Source organism: Gymnogyps californianus, chromosome 16, assembly GCF_018139145.2.
Source record: "Gymnogyps californianus isolate 813 chromosome 16, ASM1813914v2, whole genome shotgun sequence".
Taxonomy (NCBI): Eukaryota; Metazoa; Chordata; class Aves; order Accipitriformes; family Cathartidae; genus Gymnogyps; species Gymnogyps californianus.
In genome coordinates, this window is record NC_059486.1 from 16461527 (window position 1) to 16479210 (window position 17684).

At 55.7% G+C, this 17684-nt stretch overlaps 1 long non-coding RNA gene across 1 annotated transcript in view; it reads right to left on the bottom strand.

The window, feature by feature from the left end:
• Positions 1-1242: 1242 nt before the first annotated feature.
• Positions 1243-17684, bottom strand: part of LOC127022950 (uncharacterized) — a 58138-nt gene continuing 41696 nt past the window's right edge. Inside the window, exons 3-4 of the long non-coding RNA XR_007767388.1 lie at positions 4488-4675; positions 1243-1509 (exon numbers count right to left, since the gene is read on the bottom strand). This is a non-coding gene — a long non-coding RNA (uncharacterized LOC127022950). The remainder of the gene's footprint in view (positions 1510-4487; positions 4676-17684) is intronic.

Here is a 17684-nt window from a genome sequence, read left to right on the forward strand (position 1 = left end):
TCCCTGTGCCAGACAGCCCCTCAGCCAGTTCACGGAGGCCAACCTTGACCAGAGCCAGGAAAGGCAAGGGGAACGTGTCCCGGCCGATGGCACTTGTCCGGCCTGGCCCACCTGGCACCGCCGAGACCCCAGCTGCCCTTCGGATCAACTGACACCAGTGCAGTGGGTGCAGGAGCGAGCCGGCCGTCACCCGCGTGCTGGGGGAGAGCTGCCGCTGGGAAGCGCTGAGCTGCGCTCGCTGCACGCTCCCGTGGACGAGGAAAACATGGGATGGGGGCACAGTCAGCAGGACCTCCAGGCAGGCTCGCCTCTGCATCAGTGTTTCAGACACGCTCCCGCCGAGCCGGCCAGCTCTGGCACCGAAGCAGCACCGCACTGTACGCCAGGCGTGGGCTGTCACACTGAGCTAACCGTGCAGCTCCTGCATGCTACATGCACTTGCTGCACACATCCGCCCTGGGCAGGGGATGCTCCTCACGGCACCGGGCAGGGGCTGAGGGCACGGTGAACAACTGACTGACAGCCAGCAGCAGAAAGCCTTCCAAGGGCCCTTCTAGGCGAACCCCGTGCCGCACGCCAGCCTGGGTCCTCACCCCACACTGCGGCTGAGCTGCTGGTCCGGGCACAGCGTTGGTGTTGCTGCGTGCTTGGGGGGAGCAGAGCCAAGCTGCCCCAGGCAGGCCTGAGCGATGGAGGGGCAGGTTCAGCTCCGCACCGGCCCCCCCAGCCCGGGCTCAGGCACAGGGCTGGCGGCAGGGCAGCATGCAGAGCGTGGCCGCGGGGCTGAACTAGCGCACGACGTGCGGTGTTCCCTGGCCGGCGCGGGGTCCCCTGGGCGCGGTGGGGCGGCAGGGCTGCCAGCCCGGCGGGGGACGACAGCTGACGGCCGAGCCGGAGGGGCCAGGGGCTGCGCAGCCAGGGAAAAGCACGACCTTGCAGTGACACGGGGGGTGCCAGGCCAGGCCGGGCCGAGCCATGGCCGGGGAACATGAGCCGAGCAGCTGCCCGGCGCTTGGCCGGGGGCCGAGGGGCACGGGCTGCCGGTGGCCAGTGTGCAGGGCTGCTCCGAGCTGCCCCGTGAAGACCCTCCCCGGCGAGCATGGCCAGCTTGCTCCAAAAACAAAATGCCTTCCCGGGGGGGAAAAAAAAAACAAAACAAAAACCAGAAAAAAAAGAGACAGCTTCAACCAAGAAATAGCCACAGGCAGGTTTTGTTTTTTAAAGCATTTTTATTTTGTTCATTTTGAATTTTTATGTGATTTGTTTCACTGAAAACGGACAGATTTTGAAATACCATGTGTTCCATCCTCTCTGCCCAGAGGGAGGTTGGCTGCTGACCCAGAGCAGTGAGCTGGAGGGCTGTGCCTGCTGAGGAGGGACGTGCCACAGGCTCTTCATTTTCCATAGTAGCTTTGCACCTTTTCCAAAGTAAAGACAGTCCTCAGAAAGGGGGAAGCCTCAGGCGAAATACCCACCGCTCTCCTGTACCTGGTACTGATTGTGTTGCACCTGGCAAAGAAGAGGGACAATAGCTGGGGGAGGCAGAGGAAGAAAAACAAGATTTCCTTCCACCTTTTTTTTTTTTAATAAAACTAAGTGTAATGTCATGCCCACATCCAATGCAACCCATCACCCCTGTGGGGGTCTCAGGCTAGCACTCGCTGCTCTCACTGTGTCTTCCCAAGAGCCTCCTGAACAACGAGCACCTGCGAGAGCCCCGTTCAGGCCCGGCGCAGGACCCCGCCAAGCCCCAGCTCCATCAGCACGGCTCGGAGCGGGTCGCTATTCCTGCAGCATTCCCCTGCCGCCTCCCTCAGCGGGCTGCAAAAATAAACACCCACCTGCTGTGCAGGTCGGCACCGCGAGCCGGGTCTGCTCCGCTGCCCTGCAGCCGCGCGGCACCGAGGGGACTTTGCCCCTCGAACACAACCACGTGATGCTCCACCATTTTGGCGGCCATCCTCTGCACGTGAAATGGTGGCGGGCACAGCTGCACCCATCAGTGGCTGCCACCGCGTGCAGATCTACTGATTACATCTCAGTTGTCATGCCACTCAGTGAGAAGCGAAGCTAAATTAGAGCAACTAATTGCACCTCTCTTTGAAACAATCAGGATGACAAATCAGTGGTAATCTCTTCAGTTCTAGAGGGAAGCTATTGCGGCTCGCTTACAAGGATTAATCAGCTTTTCATCAGTGTTATTATACCAATGCTGCCTCAGGAGGAGCCCTGAGGCCACGCTGGCTGGGCTCACACCACGGGGACATCAAGGCTTGCGGCCGCTGGTGGAGAAGGCAAGCACCGCCAGGTTGCTCACTCCCAGCCCTTGTCCACATCAGCAAGGCTGCCAGCTCGCAGGCTATCGCATCTTTTGCTCAGCGCGGTGGCAGTTCTGCTCAGCGGGCATCTGGATGCCACACCGCACCGGGCAGGAGGACGAGGGCTGGGCTCCAGGAGCTAACGCAGCTCCACACGCAGCACAGGCGGCCCAGGTGAGATGGCCAACCCGCAGGAGACACCAGGCCAAGGAACGGCAAGCTTGTGGGGTATCACAGAGGGGCACCAAGGCCACCCTGCTGCCACTGGACCCACATTGACCAACCCTGCCAGCTCAGCCAAGGGCCCTGGGGCCACGGGCTGCTGGGACCTGGCCAGTGGAGGACTGGGAGCGAGGCGGCACCCTGGAGCCAGGGACGAGCTGGGCACAGCAGAGGGACGACAGGACAGCCGAGGCAGGAAGGAAGCCAGCATGGCCACAGGGTTTCTGTTATGGCAGGTGACCACTTTGTTTCCCACAGTCATTAAACTCTTTGTTAGATTTATGTGACCTAATGGGAAGCCTAGAGGCTCAAGTCTTGAGTGCACCCCTATCAGAGTGACTCTCTAATACACAAAACCATCTTAATTACTGCAGTGGCATGTTAAGAGATCAGACAGGGAGAAATGACTATAAGGTATCTCTCTCTTCTACATAACGAGTTGCAGGAGATACCCTGGTACACCCTCCCAGCGCACAGTGAAGGCTTGCTGCACGTGTCCCAGGGTTAGCACCACCAGCACTGCTCTGGGTCCATCGTTTGGGGCTGCTCCAGGGATATCCCACACACCCTCTTGAGCTGGAGCTGTCAGCAAGCAGTGTTGGTGCCTTTCAACTCTTCACCACCTGCAGTCAGCGGAAAAGCACTCAGCAGCATCCCTCCTTGGCTGATGCTCAACATCCAGAGGACACAGGCTGCTAGGATGAAGGACCTAGGCTGGGTTCTCCCAGCCTTACCACTGCTCCATGGCATGACTATGCCCAAACAAGCCACCTTCTGCTCAACAAAAGCTAAAAGAGCAGGTCTACAGTCTCTCATGGGAACCGATTCATCAACTTCTGCACTTCCACTGCACTTTGTGGCAATCCCAGAGCACTCTGCACCCCACAGAAGTTAAGACCAATGGTGGCAGACAGCTTTTAGTGAAAATGCCCGAGACCTTGTGCTGCATCAAGTGGTGGTGGCCCTTGGCCAAGGCCCAGGAAGGAAGGACTTCTGAGGGAAGAGAAGCAATTCATGATACAACTCCATGGACAAAACTAACCCACTTGCTTTCTGTGGACTCACTTTCTTACTATCAGAGGCCTTCCCCTGGTCCACAAGGGTCCCTCTGCCCAGCCAAGCAGGAACTAAACACACAAGCATGAGCGTGGGGTGCGTGAGGAGAAGGGAAGGCTACGGTGCTGGTGCAAAAGCCCCTGGAGACAAATTCTTGCTCTTTCATGCACTCAGACCAACAGCCCTCAGAGCCCTGGACGAGAGGGCCCAAGCCCTGCACATGGCTCTGTTGTGCCCTGTAAAAACTCTGCGGAGGGCACGTGGCATTTCAGTCCCCTCTTTCAGTTTACGCAAGTACAGGTCACTCCGTTCCCTCCCCAGCACAGCCCTGCTCTCTCTGGCGAAGGGGCTGATGCAGAGCTGGGGAGAAGCCCCTGCCTGGCCTTTCTCGGGGAGTTGCACGGGGATGGATTTGCAGCACCTACACGCTGGACCTTGCCCAGGCAGGTACCTGTCTCATAGACCCCAGCCCACTACTACCCTGGAAGCTGAGCAGGAGGGGAAGCAGAGCCCAAGGAGACCTTGTCTGCTGTTGCCCCAACTGCATCCCCTCTGTGGCTGAGGAGAGGGTCCTTCCCGCAGGAAGGGCTGGTCAGCATCTGCAGCGAGAGCCAAGTCCTACACTTCGCACCCTCGCTCCAGAAAACACCTTTGGGAGGCAGTCTCTGTGAAAGCAGCTGGCTGGTGGCATTCATGCAATTAAGTCAGCCCTCCCAAAGCGGTACCAACCCCCAGCATACCCCCACAAACCTATATACACCCCACCTCGCGCTCTCCACCAGCGTGACCGTGGTGCATCTGCCTGTGGGCAAAGGCTGGCTGAAACTCATGTCCGTCCTGCCTCCCACTGGGAGCCTACCAGATCTACTGGGCATTGGGCATGGTGCTCACTTAGGTGCAGGTCAGCGCCGCTGCCAGGGAGCCTGCCCAGTGCAGCAGCTCCGAGTGGGAAGCTGCCCAGCCATGCAGTGGAAGATGGTCCTTGGAGTCCAGGAGACAGTCGGCAACAAGGCCGGCATGGTGCTGCGTGGGGACGCTGTCCGAGAGGGCGTCTCCGTGGCTCTGGGACGAATCACCACCTGCAAGGGATGGAGAGCAGACGGGATTAGCAAAACTCAGCCATGGTTACAGAAGCCCAGCTCCCAGCAGCTCCGTTTGGCTGCAGATCCAGTCCCTGCTCGGTCAGGAGAGAGGGTGACGTTAAGGGGTCCTGGATCGGGGCCTGCTGCCGCATCTTCCATGGGAAAAATATCAGGCTGCAGCCCATTGCTAGGGGCCCGTGAAGGGCCTCCAGGCCATGCTGGGATCCTAAGGCGTGCATGCCGATGTACCAGCACCCAGAGCAGTTTAGCACAGCTCTCCTGTCGCAATCTTATGCACGACAGCTCTGTGCCAGCTCTGCTACATTACAGCACTTGGATTGCACCATAAAAATGCAATGATGCACTGGAGTTACATAAAGATCTAACTCTTGGAGGAGAAAGGACTCTTGACGTTTCCCCACGGCAGGCTTTTTAGGGTACATTACGAATGCTAAAACCACGGATGGAAAGTGCACGGGAAGGTGAACAAGCCAGGCGTCAAGGCCCTCCGAAACAGTTAAACTAAAACTGCTGAAAAAAGTACAAGGAAATGGAAATCTGCAGTACATGCCTGCAACCAAAAGAATTCTAGAACATGTTTATATACTGTAAACGTACACTATATAGCATACATAATTACAATTTCACTTTCCCACTGGCATGTGTGTGGGCACACACCAAGTATAACATGTACATAAAATACTACAGAGAGATATATTTAAGTCATCTTCATGTGCACATACAGAAAGCATCCAGGCAACAAATTTCTCCTAGTGATTTCAAAGTGCTGAATGAGTAGCCATCCTTAAAAACAGCAGAGCCCTCTTTAACTCATTGTTGTCACACAAGAACAAGTACATCCGAATCCTTATTTTTTTTCCCCTCTGAATACCAAACTCTCTCCTACTCGAGTTATTAGAATTTGCTTTTCTGCTGCTGGGGCCTTGATGCACACCGTTTACTCTGTGGCACATTAAACTGCCCACAAAAGACAGCGTGATGAAGATGCCGGCTTACAAAGCTGTATCTGCTCTGCTCCAGATGGATTCTCTGCAGATCCCTGCTCGCAGCTTTACTCAGGCCAAGTCAATTAGAAATGTCTGAAAGTCAAAGCATCGTTCCCGCATGTGATCTCTGGGAGCTTCCCAGTGTATTCCGTAATCGGGGCTCACAAACACAATCCTTCCCTCGTGCGTTGCCGTTGTTGCCCATAACAAAGACGTTTCAGATCAAAGGAAAGGGTTAACCCCCATGCAGTCATCGCATTGAGTCTTGGAGGTCTGAGTGCTGCCAACTCCTGAAAAATGGCCACCAGGCAAGCTGCTGAGAATAATCAGAATAAGATTGGAAGGTGTCCACATCAATCAATCACTTGTTGACAGATGACTGGAAGCCCCCACTGTGACCGTGGACAGCTGACCAACTCTCGGCTTAAGCTGAAGTCTAACATTAGCCTGTTTGTTTCGTGTGGGTGGCTTCTGCGTTATGACCTTAATAGTCAATCAATCTTGCAATGAGTAGTCTGTCTGGCAGAAACATTAATTATCCATACTGTTCATGCATTGAAAAGCTTTATCTTCAAAAACTCAGCATCACTTAGGGAGGAATAACAGAACCCAGAGCAAGAAAATAAGCCCAGCCTCAGTTCCTAAGGGGGAAACCGGACAGCAGGGACGAGCTCCTGAGGCCGCTGCAGCCCCGAGCGCAGCCCAGGATCAGGGGCACTCGGGGCAGGGCTTGGCCTTGCTTTTATTCCTGGTACCTATTCAGGCAGCTTAGAGGCTGCTGCATTTGCACCAGCAACTGCTGGAATCGGTGCCAAGAGGAAGACGAGGGGGAGAGATATAAAAGGACAACAAACACACATCAATTAAACCTTGCAAGCTGTTAGTCACACTAGTTAGTAAGTTCATTCTATCTGTAAAGTGCTCTTAGTGACAAATCCTTTAACTGGCACTCAGAGCGTTATTATGGCTTTCAAGATGCCTCTGTCTTTCATGTGCAGCTTCTTGTACACATGTGAGTGCTCCCCGTTGCGCAGTCTGTTTACACTAGTTGTGAGAAGACATCATCAAAGCAAACTGAAAGCAACACTAAATGCTTGAGAAAAACAGAATTCATTCACTGCTGCCTGCTCTGAAATCGCCTTTCAGTTTGTTTAGAGGCAGCAGTTGCTGCAAACCGCAGTGGCAGCGGGGAGGAGACGGGGAGCCAGGCTGGCACAGCCCGTGTTTGGCCTCTCCGGGGCATTGCCACTGAAAGCACCCGCTCCCTCAGCACCAGGCAGAGACCGGAGCCCCGTCCCGCCGGCTGCAACACGGCAGTCATGTCTCCAGCGATGAGGAGTGGGGAGCTGCCCGTCCCCTTCTGTGGCCAGGGGTCCAGAGCACGGCGGTCTGCGTACTGGAGCTGTGCCCGGCACAGGACAAGGGCAGCCCCTGCGCCTGGGTGGTGGGAGCAGGAGCAATGCCCTGGGTCCGTCTCCCCAGGGAGCCCTCCGGGGGTGCTGGGCAGGACAGACCCCCATCTTCCTGCTGCCATCCCCTTCCACAGCCTCCTTCATTCCTGATCATCGGCCTCCTGTCCTCCCCCGCCATCGCACCCGGGCGCATTCATCCCGGCCGTCCCTGTGCCACAGGGGACCCGGAGGATGGTGCATGCTTTGTTTCAAAGAGCTAAAACCAGACAGAGCTTCGAGCAAGGTGAAGGAAGGAGAAGAGGCGCCATGCCTGGGAGGGGTGCTCCCGCCTTGCTCACCGCCCCGCAGCAGCCGGAGCAGCCAGACAGCCCGGTGCTCCAGCACGACTTCGGGGCAGAGGTTGGTGGGAGCAGCACAGGGCAGACTCGCCGAGCCACTGGAGAACGGCATGCCTGTGCAAGGCCGCCGTAAAGGCTTTGCAAGGACACCCCTTTCCCAAACTTCAAAATCCTGCCGCTTCAGAGGGGACCTGTCTCTGCTGCCCTGGGCACGGAGGTGGCTGGGGCAGGGTCCCCAAGACCAGTGGATGCTTAGCAGGGTGAGGTTGCGGCAAGTCTCCAAGGACCGGCAGGTTCGGTGCCAGCTATGGGCCTAGAGGTCCCATATTGCAGAGATCTGGCGCAGCAGGGAGGGAGCTGGGCTGCAGTGCAGCCCCACTGGTGCAGGCAGGTACCCGGTCCTGCCCAGCGTTCGCCGCTCTCCTAATGCTGCAAATTAATTATGCTCTTCACCCAGTGCTGCAGGGGAAACAGAGCCAAGATGTCTAATGGACACGGGCCAGGTTGACACTCAAGTGGCCGTAGCATTGGCATGGCCATTTCAGAGCAAGCCGCCCCTACGGAGCCCCACGTCAGGAGCCAGCTGGGTGCCACGACATGTCACATCCAGTGTCTCTCACAGCAGCGTCGCACTGCCCTTCTCCCCAGGCAAACCTTCTCCAGCACTGGGCTGCTCTAACGCAGGCCCATGTGCACAACGCCATGCTGTGCGTGCAGGCAGGGGGATTCCTCATTAACCCCTTGTAACCTAGGAGTAGTCACTACAAAAACACCACTGTAGGCTAAAGATCTGCCCATTCTGCCCAGATATAGGGACATGGAGACACTACTGCATGCACACTCTGCATCTTATCCTGCTGCCAAATGCTCTTGCACTCGACAGCAAAGGTGGCCCAGGCTCCACGCCTTGCACTGGGTGGAGAGAACACGGTGAACAGCAGCGGGTGCCCCACAGGGCAGGATGCAGAAGCCCCTTAAATACCATCTGGTCCTGTTCAGGCAAGGAGCAATGAGAAGTTGGGTCCACCAGCACCCTACGTAGCACAAAACCCGACCAACATCCCGGTAGAGCTATATGGGACGTGCAACAGCGGGTAAACACACTGGCACAGGGGAGGCTGGGGACCCAACCCCGACCACCGTGCCCAGGGCCAGCGGCTACACAGACAGAGCACAGCTCCGTGGGACGCCCTTATGGAAACCATCTTCTCTTTAGTCAAAGTCAAAGCAATTAGGCCCCTGCAATGTTAGATTAAAAAAGAGACAGCTAATCAGAGACCGTCCATAATCTTTCACACTCGGGCTGCCAAAGCAGGCCACAATTCAGCAGGCCTTGTCTGGATTGATTATATTTCCTGAAAAATGAACAGTAACTCTTGTGTAGAAGCAAGTTATGTTTCTGCAAACTCTCTTCCACACAAATTAAAGTATTAATCACCTTAATAAACATTAATGTGGAATGGTCATTCATTAAATTCAGGAAAATACACAGCCTCAAAGCAATCATTTCACAATTTCGGTACGCAGCACGCTCACAACACAGCACTTGTGCTCCCCTCTGTGCACAGCATGCCCCGAGCCGGCAGGCGCCCGATGCCCGCCCAGCTGCACCCTGCACCCACTTGCCGGTGGGCAGTGCAGCCATGCGCCGAGAGCTGCGCGACCAAGCCCAGGCATGGACCTGGCAGCAGGAGCAGCACTGCTGCCTGCCTTTGCCGTCATCATTTCAGTGCCATATCATAATCTTCTAGGTATGCAAAGAGAACAGCACAATCTACCAGCCCAGTCAAGGAAGCAGAAAAAAGGGGTACTAAAGTAACAGCAGATATTTCATTAAGCAGATATTTCAAGCACAAAGCCACCAATTTCCAGCTCCGCTGGTAACCGCGTCTAGCGCGGCCAGACCAGTCACAAAGCAGGCCTGCCTTCAGACCAGCCAGCCCTGTTTGCACAGCACAAGCGCCGTCCCCAGGAGCCCCCGGGGAGCCCTGCCGGCGTGCGGCAGAGGAGGTAACTGGCCGGCTGCTCGCTGGCTCTGCTGTGCCCCCGCTGCAGCCAGCTCTTGCTTCCAGACACCATGTGCAAAGGGGGTCGAGAAAGTTGGTGTCCGCACCTGCCTTCAGATGGTACAGCTCGCGACGTACAGCAAGGAGCCAAGAGAAAGGGAGGTTTCTAGTGCCATAAGGCCCCCACACCTCCAAAAGCCAGGGCTGCCAACGGCTCTCCACCAAATGCCTTCCACGGCTGTGTCGCTGCTTTCCTGTATCACCAATTACCCGTTGCAGTGGGGGCAAACCCCTCGCGCACTCCGTGGTGCAAGGCGCACGCACGTGGCACCCATCTCTGCTCCGTATTGAGCAGCTGCTCCTGGAGCAGAGTTCCCACTGACATGAACGTGCAGCGTGAGCAAGGATTGCTCCAGAGAGCTCTGCCCAGGGATGAGTGATCTGCAGCACAAACCTGGAGCAGGACAGAGCCAGTGAGTCAGGCTGCGACCCCGGCTCGGCTGTGCCGTACCCTGCCTCTGGCCAGTTCTGCTCAGCCACAACACCCCGGCTTGGCTGCCCACGCTCACGGCTCCAAATCTGTATTTAAGCATCTGTACAGAGTGCCCCCATCATTGTCATGGCACCGGGTGCCACGCACATGAGTGGCACTAGTAAGGCCACGCTAATGGTGAACGCGGCCCGGAGTCTCCCCAAATGCGGAGCGCTGCCGGAGGCCGGTCTCTCATCGCGCCTCCCTGTTTGCTGAGCGGCGCGACTCAGCGCCTCGCTCGACATGGTGTCTGTCTGCGCGGCTCCTCCAGCAGCGTGCCCCAGGGACGGAGGGGGGCCGTGCAGCTGAGAAGCGGGGCGGCAGCAGCGGCGTTTGGGAGGCCTCCAGGCTATCAGTTGCACGCGATAGCGTTAGATCTCCTGCCCCAGAAGGTCCTCGGGGCAACCTGGCCTCCTCCGGCTGGCGCAGGGCTTCACGGCCGGTGTCAAGTGGCAACTTTCTGGATTCTGACCTTGTTGGAATTTGCTCCTGGGGGGACACGCCAGTCCATAAAGTTCCCATTAGTGTAAAAGCAGATGTAAGCACTTTGTTGGCAGAGTTCAGCAGCAGGGAAGCCTGCAGTTGATCAGTTCTGCCTCACTGGTCACTGCAGTCAACAGGAATTACCACAGAGGATTTCTGTGCCCCCTCTCCCAAAGCCCACACCTCTCCGAAAAAGAAGATTTAAAGAAACCAGCCAAGCTCAGGCACCGCTCCAATATAACGCAATAAATCTGCGTGATGCATGCCGAGGGGAGTTGGCCCCATCCCGGAACAGCCAGCAGCAGAGCAGCGTGAATTTGTTTATTGTATGAAACAAATCTAACCATGGGGACTGGATGCCGCTCAACACGAGGAGCGAGCGGCTCCGGGGCCTTCGTGCTGACCAACTTGACGCAGGACCGAGGCGTGGGTGGGTGGCAGCAGGGACTGGCCTTTGCCACCGGCTCCCCACAAGGACAGCAGACGCCTGGCACTCCTGGATCTTCCATAGCCAGGGAGCGTCACCTTCCCCTTCCCACGGGCACCGAGGACACGAGGGGACGGCCAGGCCCCGCGCCGCCGCCCCGGGCTGGGGACCTGAGCGCAGCCCTCCCCAGGCCCCCGGCCACCCCGTGGGGTCTGTGGGCCGCGGCGCTCAGCCGGAGGGAGAGGAAAAGGCAGCGGTAAGGATGGTGCGCTGCTGTTGCCGGCTGTTTGGGGCCATGGCACTGCCCGTCTCAGGCAGAGCGGGATTACCGGGGCCCTGGGGTGCTGGGGCTCGCACCACTCCCTCCTCAGCCCCCCATGCTCCCTCTGCATCGCATCGCACCGAGAACCAGCACCGGCTGACCTGGTTTCAGCCAGTTTTCCTTCATGATTAACACTCTCTGGGCCCCTGCTCACTCTGTTATTCTCACCAAATTAAAGAGCAGTCCTGGATCCTCGTTAGATTTGCTCACATTTGAGCAGTGTCATGTGGTCAGTAGCCCATGGCAATACACTAAATTAAAGGCCTAATGCCGAATCCACCTACAAGCCTGACAACTAATGAATCGAGGGCTTCAGGCCCCAGAGGACCCGCGCTGGGATGAAGCCACTTCACACCGAGCCAGAGCAGAAGTGCAGTCCCTGGGCTGTCATTCAGAAATAAAGAGTTGTTTAATTTTATTCACCGCAGGACGGAGAAACAACAGCATCTCTGTAACTAAAAGCTGGTTTGCCGGAGAGCCAGGCAGCGACGACCCCTCTTGGCGCTGATCCCTGGAGCACAGCAGCTCCTGCCCGTGCACCGTGGGTGCCGAGAAATAAACTCCCGCTTGGTTTCAATGAACTGGGTTTGAGTCCCCGGCACAGAAAAGCTGACTCTCACCTACGGTCAAAACGAGTACCTCCGCCCATCCCTCCAAACCAATGCCAGCTGCTCCGGAGCACGCAACTTTTAGCCACCTCCCCATGCCACCGGCCCTGCACAGCTCTTCCTCCACGCCAGCACCCGCTGCTCCCCAAAGAAAGGGCCCAAGAGAGCACAACTGCCCGCGGCACAGCACCCAGCCCTCACGGGTAAGCGTTGCTGCCCGCGGGCATCAGTCAACACCGCTTGGGCTACGTGTGAGAAAGACAGAGACTGCAGCTCCCACTTTGGGCTTTTAGACCCCTCTCCCCATCCTCCGGCAGCGGCTGAGTGAGCACTGGATGTAAACACCGGGGCCAATGCAGCGGCCATCAATTTTGCTCTGAAGCATTTCAAGTTGGAGCTGGAGTCTGGAAAGGTTCAGCCTGTTGCATCAGACAGCTCCAGCCCTGCAAAGGTCAGGGCTGTTTTGGTAAGGAAACGTTTGCTGAAACCTTCCCCTCCCCCAGATCCCCGCTCTCGGCTTCACGCTCGCACACTCATGCACACATGCTCACACACTCTCTCACTCTGCTCCAGCCTACAGAAACGGAGAAGCTACACAAAGTGACGCTGCTCTTCACAGAAAACACATGCGTGTCCCGAAGCCACGAACACCACAGCAGCTGCACAGCACTCCCAAGGCATGGGGCACAGAGCAGATCATAACGTTATGGTTAGTGGACCCTTTGGTCCCTTCTGCAGGCCAGCACCACTGGGAATCGCTGCTCCCCCAGCAGTGTACCAAAGGGCTGCCAGGTGTTGGGGCAAATTCAAACCCCAGCAGACCAGACCCACCACAGACCACGTAAGAGGATGGTTAGAAATAGCTGTCCAGAGGAGACCGCTCTCTCGTGATGGAGCCACATCCTTCCGGGCAATCCATGATCACTTCTGCATTTCTTCGTGTCATCCCAAAGCCAGGAGGCTTCACAGCAGAAGGGTTACCCTGGCAGGCTTCACCTGCAGCTCACCTATCACAATGCCGTGCAGGGCTGCTCTGCTCCCACATCTGGAAGCAGCTGGCCATGGACAACCTCAGCGTAGCCACCGAAAGGCAGAAAAGCTGCGAGCAGCACAGCTCCCGGTGGTGGGTCAGACGGAGGGGGAACCCCACACCAGTGGCTCTCAGAGCAGGCATGATGGTGCCTGGGCAGGGCAGCGGAGGCAGAGAGGCAGCGACCCAGCGGTGGGCAGCGGGCTGCAGCCCGACCGTGCGCTGCTCCACCCCAGCACAGACGGGTGTGCAGGTACAGGGTCCGCAACATTGGCTATTCAAGTCCATCCTAGTTTAAGTGCTTAAATCATTTTAAATGCTGACACTGCACATAAAACGCCTCTGAGGATCCCGGTCTCATCCCTGGGGCTCACCCAAGCCCGGGCCTCCATCGTGCCCCTAGTGCCAGACAGCCTTTGGACGCCAGCATCCCTGGAGCCCCGCTCAGCCACGGCTCCTGTGCTGGACCGGCTCCTCTGGAAGGGGGAGGCCAGCAAGCAGTCACTGCTGGAAGCGGCCGTTTCCTAATTGCTGAGTAGTCTCTGATGTCCAAAGATGCAAACGCAATTTTACAACAGGCGGCTCTACTTAAGGTTCCTCATTGACAAATGCAGCTATTTATATGACACTTATAAATGTGCACACACAATGGACTCAGGAAAGCTTTGTGCCTAAATACTGTCAACACTCTGACAACATTTTTATTATACTAGTAAATAATTTGTTTTGTTGCTGCTTAATTGGGAATCAATACAGTGCCTATGTTTAATTACATTCCCTATTTCAGAATGGTTGGGATCAGTCGGTCTGTTTTTCTCCCTACAGAGATTAGGGACTTTGTATTTAGGATTCAGAGAGCACAGAGACTGCCTATAGGAGAGAACAGCCTCCTTAAAGAAATGGACGTAGTTAGCCGGATCATTATTAACTATAAACAACCCACATGAAGAAAGGTCAGAAGCACACTTACCCTTTCCCATCTGTAAACAACCAATTATTCAGCTCATGAAACAAAATAATGCACAAGTATTTACATATGTGTGGTGTTTGTGCATGCACGTGCGTGTGATCAGGTGCATCTGGCGTAGCTAGAGGAAGCCCCGTGACAGGAGCGTGTATGCAAAATCCAGACAGGGTAACTCAGCACACGAGTGACTGATGAACCCCCTTCCTCCGGCGGCAGACCCCCTCTCACGGAGGGAAGAAGGCAGCCGCCTCGCTGCGCAGCCAGGCCAGGTACCGTAACACGGTGGTGCTGGCTGGCAGGCAGCAGCACTGCTGCTCTGCTTGGGGGCAGGGACGCACGTTTGAGCAGCGTGCGAACGGTGGGGATATAAATAACAATATCCTGCGCTGTCTCAGAGACAGCTGTGTGGTAACTCTTGCAATTACTTGCTTGTAAATGGCAACCTTTACATGTGCTTGACTCGTGACATCTTTACGCGCTCCATCTCCAGAGAGCTCCTGGCGCAGCTCGACGGAGCTGCCTCCCACCGCGGTGCCGGCACTGCTACTGCCCCACCAAGGCCACCCCAGCCAGGGTGCACGGTGCTGGGGGATCCCACCTCCCCGCTCCACTGTGGGGCTGCAGCTCTGCACCCACCCCTTGTGCTCCTGCTCCAGCCGGGAGCCCAGGCAAGCCCCCTGCCCAGGGAGTGGTGATCTCTGGCCAGGCACGTGCTGCCACTGCCGCCATCCACTGCGTGTTTCAGATGGGCATGCTCATAGACTTGAAACTCCCTCCTCATCTCCAAAGTACAGGCAGATCTGTGGCACAAGGAGAAAGCAACGTGTGCTCTGTCTGTGGCTGGGCTGAAATACCTCAGCACATCCCTACAAAGAAGTGGCCATCTGAGAACCCGCCCCAGAAAGCACCGTGCTGCAGACACAGGACACTCAAATCTACGGGCTTTGGGGGACAGGAGAACGCTCCCCAGTGACCTTCCAAAATGCCGTAACGGGGTGGGGTGGGGGGTCTGCAGATGCGTGGGTCGGTTGCTCAGAGTGGGTGTGCAGTGCTGGGAGCAGCCAGCAGGAACTGGGAAGGCAGAAGGCTGGAAAATCCAGCAGTGGGCTGTATCATGGCCACCCCTCCCAGCCAGACACGGGTGAAAGCTTTCCTCTCCTCTCTGCTGCTGGCAATCAATTCATCCCCTGTACGGGAGGACGGCGGGGCAAGGAGGAGCACTTTAGGCTGAGACGTGTTTATTTGATGCTGGTACACAGCCCACCCGCCCTGCGTTTCTCCATCTGGACAAAGCATGACCACTTCTCTAAAGCAATTTTTTCATCCCTAATGTGAGAGCTGCATTTTAGCATTAATTTTTTTTTCCTAGACAGACTTCAATCTCATTAATTTTAAGACACTCTAAGCTCTCTTTAGCGGTCTCTAACATAATTCTCCTAACTTAAGATACACTAGATAGAAGTAGCCAATCCCATTCATAATTGTATATATGGCCAGCAATTCAAATTCACTTCCCTTGATTTAATGTCCTATTTGTATTCTATCAATAAATGAAGTTCTCAGGACCATACTTAAATGGAAGCAGCACTATGCTCTGATAGCCAAAGCCAGCAAAAAAAATTTCATCACTAAACCAAAATGTCTTGTAGTATATGATTCCTTGACTTATTGTTCTCTCCTCTTCACTGCACTTGAATATTAAATGTTGTATTAATAGCTCACTCTTAATTATCCATGAGTAATGTACTACAACCAGAAAATTAATGGAGGGAAGCACCACAAAAATGGAAAAAAATTCTCACTATCCCCGATACATTTTCAAACAGCCTGTGAGAGGAAGGGAGACACACACTGCCTTCAACACAGCCAGACAAAAGACCAGCGCTGGGGAGGGGTCCACCGCTGAACCCCTGTGAACGCAACTCCTTGCCCCTCTGGACATCGCTCACCGTGGGAAGGAGATTATGAGCAGGGGTACGATAATGATCGTCTAAATCTGGGGGTGGCCGCTGCCTCTGTCCTGAAGCCCAAGATGGAGGAGATGATGAGCGAGACCAGAGTGAGAAATTCAAGATTGTTAAGGAAGACTTCTCCATAAACAGGTAATTCAGCTCTGGACTTCACTGCTGCAGGAAGGTGTTGAGATCTGAACTTGAAAAGACTGACAAAGGACTGGGTGTTTTTATGGATAACATGGATTCTCAGAGTTAAACGTTACAGCTGACAAGCGTGGGAGGAGACGCTACACCCCCCATCTCATCGCCATGGTTTAAAGTGCTCTCCAAAGGGCACCCGAGAGGGAGGACCCCTTGTCTCTGCCAGCACATCTTCCCCTCCCCAGGGCCAAGGGCCCAGCTCAGACCCTGAGCTCAGTGGGCAGCAGGACAGACCCACAGCACTCATTGGTACGCAGGTTTTGCAACGGTTTGCATCCCATGGAGATGGGCCCATGAGCTGGATCAGCCAGACATGTTTTGACCTGGCAATGCAGTTTGGCGCTCACCAACCTAAATCCCACCCTGGGTGTCCGGCTGCTATCAGCCTCCTGTCAACTCACCCATGCTTGGAAACTGAGCCCTGTGAAATGTCACCACTGGCAGACACACATGGCACGGACCATATATATCACCACTCTCAATGTATTGCCCTACTTTGAGTGTCTTTGTCTCCATAGATCAAAACATGGCTGTCACATCAGCTGCATGCCATGCAGAAGGCAACACACCTATTCCTCTCCCACCACCAGCATGATCTCCATTCACTGGAGCATCTCGGGTCTGTGGAAGCAGAACCGAGATTTCTAAATCACACTCTTGGCAATACCACTGCCAGTGACGGACACTGCGAGGACAGACAGAGAGCCAGCAGACGGACAGACAGACAGACCCACAAGCAGGAAGCCTGCTTCATAAGTAAAGCCAACAGCCTGCTTTCTGGAGCAGCACTCTCTAGCTGGGCTGTGATGCAGCCTCATGAGAGCAGATGACAATCGGCACTGAAGAGGAAACAGGCAATAACACTCCTTTAACTCCATCACTAGAAATACTGCCCGAGGGAGGGAAACGCTGCAAAAGTTGTCTGTACCCTAATGCAAAGCACAGGAATCAAAGCTCTGGTACCCTGATCAGCTCTGAACTTTGTAAAGCTAATTTATTGAACTGTTCAGCACAGGGAAGGGAATTAGTTACTTTGTCTCTTACTCAATACAGGCATTAAAAAATTAACAGGCCATTACTAAGTTTTCTTTGCATTTCTGCCTATTAGTGTGTTATTTAACGACTCGGGGCTCTGCTCCGAGCTCAGCACTGTTGGTGCAAGGAACCTGCTGCCAACTGGCCCTGGCAGGGAGGAGGCAGAGCGGCAGCCCTGGGAAACCCCCATCTGCTGCAGACCCTTTTGCTCTGAAACTGTGCCTGCGCTTGGGAGCCCAGCACAACACGCCGCTCCCAGGGTCCCTCGCCGGCTAGCTGTGCGGTGGGCACCCCAGCACAGGCTCCCTGGGACGTGCCGCCCTGCATCCCGGCAGACGGCCAGTGGGAGACCGGCCAGCCACGGCAGCACATTTCACTTTAGCCGACGGGCACATCAAGTTTTCTCCTGCACAGAGAGCTGGCGCGGTCAGCCACACAACAGGGACAGGCATCAGCTCCCAGTGCAATTCACAGGTAGGGCACCGGGGCACAGAGGTGAAGTGCAACAGGCCCCTACAAGGTCACCCCAAGGTCAGCATGGCTTGGGGAAGACTTGCTCTTCCACAGCAGCCTCCACAGACCATTCCTGAAGCCGGGGGGTCCTCCAAGGACAGCACAGGCTGAACCACTCCGCAGCATGCTATGTCGTCCTGCACCCTGACATGGACCACCCAGAGGGCTAT